Here is a 5,477-nt window from a genome sequence, read left to right on the forward strand (position 1 = left end):
TTAAGCACTTAATTAAAAAAAAAAAAGGCATGTGAAATTAGTGATCTAAACTGTGTGAAAGTGGAGTGAACCCACACCCAGGCACAACCTCGACAGCTCTACACCTGTCCTTCAGAGGCCAGGATTCTATGCCAGGCTGGAGAGTCAGGGAAGAGCCTGATCTGCCTGGACCTGAGGAAATCAGACACTCCCCTACTTGGGTTTGTCTTCTTTGCCTCAGCCTGCTGTTATCATGGGAGGCCAGACCCTGCTATCCCTGGATGAGTAACCAAACAGTAACCCAGGGAGGTGTAGCTGAGGAATTCCTTCCCCATGGACACGTGAGGCCCACTCATTGCATGCCAGAGAGCCCTGCAGCTGCTGGTCTGCTGACTCTGCCAGGTGACCCAAGTAGCGTCGGGATGTGGTTGCTGCTTGTGAGCTTCCACTTTTAGGGAGGTCTCACTGTGTAGCTCAGACAGACCCAAATTCTGGACTCTCCTTCAGACTCCTCAGTGCTGGGATGGTAGTGGTGACCTTGCCTACCTATCATAACCTTTTGACACCACACAATCCCAGTAGAAGAGCCAAACTACCAGGGACATAACAGAACGTTTTCATCAGTTGCTGCTTCCTCCTTAGTATTTAACTTGGTATGGTAACAAATGGCTGTTTTCTTTTTTTCTTTCTTTCTTTCTTTTTTTTTTTTTTTTTGAGACAGTGTTTCTCTGTGTAGTTCTCATTCTGTAGATCAGGCTGGCCCAAAACAAGAGATCTACCTGATCTAAGCGCTGGGACTAAAGGTGTGTGCCACTGTCACCAGACCAGTTGATTGCTTTCTTTTTCTTTCTTTCTTTTTTTTGACCTGATTTACAATTTAATGGCTGTTCAGGCCTGGGCCCCTCTCATTTCCGACGCTCTCAGGTCCACTGCTCTGGGGTCAGAGTTTTCTGCTCAAAAGCATGGATGTGCGGGAGAGCTCTTCTGCTAAGCACTCATTCACCAGCCGGTGTCTCTGGAGCAGTGGCTTTCCCTTGAACTTAGCCGATACCACCAGGACTCGGAAGCTGGTCGAGCAGCGAGTCCTCCACCACCACATGTCCTGCCTCCAGGTCCCGCCGCAGCTTCTCGAGGAGGTAGTCAGTGGCACTGAGTTCCATGGCCAGAGTCTGACAGGGTCCACCTGATTGTTTTCTTAAAAAAGAGTCATCACGGACATGCTAGAGAAATCCTGTGATCCCCAAACTGAAGGAGCTGAGGCAGGAGGATCATAACTTCTAGGCCAGCCTGAGCTACATAGTGAGACTCTGTCCCAAAAAACAAATACAAGGAGGAGGGAGAGGGACAGGGAAGATGGGTGGTACACACTGTAATTCTAGTATGGGGGATGGGGGTGTGAGGGGGAGGGCTGAGAGAAGAGGACCATGAGTTCCAGGCCTGCCTGTGCTACACAGAGAGAGACAGAGACAGAGAGACACACACACACAGAGACAGAGACAGACAAGCCACTTGCCAAGTCCTAGAGCAGTAGGAATCCAGAGGGCTCTGGAGTGGATGCCAAAGTCCCTCCTCACTCCAAGAGGGTAAAAAGTATGTTTGCATGGAGACAGAAGGCACGGCTACCTGTAAAGTGTTAGACCCCAGGCCAAGTATGAGGCAGTGTGAACATCCTCAGGATCAGAACTCAAACAGAGCAAGGACTGAGCCTGCAGCAGTGACAGGGCCCAGAGGTAAGCGTCATGATGACAGCTATTATTTTCTTTTCTTTCTGAGAACCTTGAGTAACCACTTTGTGATACTGTGATTTACAATGACACATACACCACCCCATTCCCAGTACAGTGCTCCTAAGATGCTTGGAATTCTCTAAATTATTCATAATAAGCCCCTTCAACGCCAACATATGCTAATGAAGTGACTCTTAGGAATACGGAGCTGGGTCCTGGAAACCAAAGTGTGACCAGAAGCCTGGAAGGTCCAGCTCCACCCATGACCAGGGAGGCAGGCAGTCTGAGTCAACTTCCAGTGGCCAAGAAGCTCATTACTCATACCCAGGGACTAAGTCTCCCCAAAGGAGGGGTTTAGCTTCCACAAAGATAAACAATGGGATGCTGGCAGGGTGGAACCCAAGGAGAGGCGGTGTATGCCCCTCAAATGCAAAGCAAGCATCCTATTCCTGAAATGGTAATTCCCAGACGTTTTTGAAAAATAATTTTTCATTGTGTGCACACACCCTAGTGGCAGTCACAAGACAACTTGTGGGGTTTCTCCTTCAAACATATGTGTCCCAGGCCCAAACTCAGGTTGGTCAGCAAGTACCATCTCACCAGTGTACTGCTCTCCAAGATAGGGTATGAGAGAGACAGACAGAGAGAGAGGGAGAAAGAGAGACATGGGGGCAGAGAGAGTCACAAACAAAGAAACAGCACAAAGAGAGGCAGAGAGACACAGAGAAGCAGACACATGCAGAGAGGAGGGCAGAACAAGAAAGGGGCAGAGAAAGTAAGAGGCAGAGAGAGAGAGAGACAGAGAGACAGAGAGAGACAGAGACAGAGACACAGAGAGACAGAGAGGCAGACACACAGAGGGGGACAGAGAGAGAAAGGCAGAGAGAGAGAGAGAGGGGCAGACACACAGAGGGGGCAAAGAGAGAAAGGCAGAAAGAGGCACACACACACACACACACACACACACACAGAGAGAGAGAGAGAGAGAGAGAGAGAGAGAGAGAGAGAGAGAGTTTCCTGAGTTTGAGTTCTTTGTGGGTTCTGAGAATCTCTGATTTGAAACTGAGCCATGAAGCTAGGGGCAGACCGTTGGGATCTGTGTCAGCTCTATGCAATACAGAGCAGACTTCAATCCCAAATTGACCCAGCTGGCACTGGAGAATGGGTCACTGTGTGAAAAACCACCCCAAATGGAATCAGAAGTAAACTTCAGACAGTGGCTGGCACAGGACAGAGAAACAGGGTGCTGTCCTCTACAACTTTAAGCACAGCTCTCCTGCAATGGCGCTGTAAATAGGACAAAATCACCCGTACCACTATTACTCAAGGTTCTCAGAAAGAAAAGAAAATAATAGCTGTCATCATGACGCTTACCTCTGGGCCCTGTCACTGCTGCAGGCTCAGTCCTTGCTCTGTTTGAGTTCTGATCACCATTGCCACCACCACCACCACCCCCGTGCTGAGGATGGAGCCCATGGCCTCCTCCATGCATCCTCAACCCCACAGGGACATTCCTAACCAGTATATTTCTTACGAGGTAGTCTGGGTTCACAATCAACCTCTGTAGTCCTTCCCACCTTCTCTCAGAATAACTTTCCCCACTCACAGACATCATCAGGATCAAGTCTTAGTTGGCCCTGTGGCTTGCTTAAGGCACTGGTTCTCAACCTTCCTACTGCTGTGACCCTTTAATGCAGTTCCTCATGTTGTGGTGACCCCCAACCTTAAAATTATTTTCATTTCTACTTTTTAAGTGTAATTTTGCTACTGTTAAGAACTGTAATGTAGCAGGAGAGATGGCTCAGGGGGTTAAGAGTACTAGCCGCTCTTCCAGAGGTCCTGAGTTCAATTCCATCTATAGGAGGATCTGATGTCCTCTTCTGGTCTGCAGAGCACTCATACAAAAATATAAAAAAAGAACTGTAATGTAAATATCTGTGTTTTCTGATGCTCTTAGGTGACCACTGTCAAAAGATCGGGCTTGCACCCCACAACTTGGGAACCACTGGCTTAATGGACACAGGAGTCAGAACCTGTGTGACTCCAAATCCCTGGCAGTAAGAGGCCTCTTGGTGTCTGGCTTTATGCAGCCATGCTGAGGGAAACTGCTGGCATCTGAGGAGGATTGGAAGGCCCTGTGGATGAATGCTGGGTGCTTCAACCAAGGACCAGTATCTACTGCCAGGCAGGAGTCCTCACTTGTCTTCCCCAGCAGAGCACCCATGGGACAGAGTAGTAGCAAAAGAACCTAGACACCAGAGATTGACCAAAAGGGGGTTGAGTCGTCAAGATTTGGGAGTGGGACTTAGTAGACTGAAGATACGAATATTTGTTAAAACTGACCCTCAGTCTAGCCAGCTCTAATGAGTTGTTAGTATGCTCCTCCTAGAATCTCAACCCTTTTCTGCCTCTTACAATGACTTGTGACCCTTACAGGGCAGGGGCCAGGACCCCAGGGAGGGGTGAAGACCTCCAGCCAGACTTGGAGAGTGATGAAAGAAAATGAATCTCACCCACCATCATTAAAGCTCTAAGTTCTGGGTGGGAGCCAGACCTACTTCATATCATTTGGGAGTTTCCACTTTAGGAGTAGAAAGATAGCACTTGGTACCTCTACCACCAGGAAAGAGTGTCTAGATAAGTTAAGATCATAAACGTGGAACAATAATGGCTCACTCAAGATTGCATGTAAATGTATGGATTGACTAGATTCTCTATAGCTCACAGCCATGCCTAGGGGTCGTAAGGAAGTACTGAGATGGGAGTGGGGCTGGAGCAGGACCCTGAAAATGGAAAGGACTCATTAGGTTGGAGGTCCCTAGTGTGGTCATGGAGTGGACAAAGTGTGGGGTGGTGGTAGGAACACTCCACTGTCATTTATTTCACTAACACTGTCTGATTCTTTGGGATGGGTCAATGACCTCAGCTAACACTAGCAAGGCCTGCTTGGCATTGCACTGGATAAAGCTCTAGGGAAAACACAAGACCTCTAGGGAAATGTGTCTGTCACCAAAGCAGGGCCCATGAAAAGCAGGAATCAAGATAGAGCCTGGTCTAGGAGGGCTTTGCTCACACTTGATTTAGGAGACTGGTGGCTCCATCCAGACCTCTCCATCAAGCAGGAGGGTACTTACTGGCTTCTGTGCACAGCTCCACGCTCAGCCCCATATGAGACATCACTTGGCTCATGTTTCTCCAGTTCACAGACACACTGCTCTTGGAGAAGATCCATGTCAGGAAATCTCTCTGGGAAGCCACTTTTCCCCAGCCCTCTTCCTCTACTCCCTTTGAGGGTGCCTGGTCCCCTGCCAGGCTGTTTCCTGGTTTTTCCTGTTATTTCCACAGTTCCCAGGAGCAGGGTGGGTGTGTACACCCATTATACTACACAGAAATGAAGAACACTCCCACCCACCAACTCTTCAACTTGGGAGGGGCTGTTTTAGGCTGTACCTGCCCTAAGGAAAGATAAACAGCCAGTGTCCTTATTTACATGTGGACAGGCTGAGTCAAGGCACTGACTTATCAACACGCCAGTGACTCAGTGAGGTCAACATGCCACCTAACCCAACAGACAACTTCGTGCCTCCAGGCCCTCCTGTGTGCATGGATACAGGGCCTAGCCAGAGCCAACACTTCCCCTGTGGTCCTACCTGAACGAAACCCAGCATCATGGGGCCAATAACGCTGGAATCCTAGCTAAGTGTGGTGGCTCAGACCTGTAATTATAGTATTCAGGTTTAGGCAAGAGGATCTGGAGTTCAGACAAGCCAG

At 48.9% G+C, this 5,477-nt stretch overlaps 1 pseudogene; it reads right to left on the reverse strand.

Annotated features, from left to right (window-relative positions):
- Positions 1–884: 884 nt before the first annotated feature.
- On the reverse strand, positions 885–1,764 carry LOC113832689 (annotated as a pseudogene).
- Between the last annotated feature and the right edge of the window lie 3,713 nt (positions 1,765–5,477).

Source organism: Cricetulus griseus, assembly GCF_003668045.3.
Source record: "Cricetulus griseus strain 17A/GY chromosome 1 unlocalized genomic scaffold, alternate assembly CriGri-PICRH-1.0 chr1_1, whole genome shotgun sequence".
Classification (NCBI taxonomy): Eukaryota; Metazoa; Chordata; class Mammalia; order Rodentia; family Cricetidae; genus Cricetulus; species Cricetulus griseus.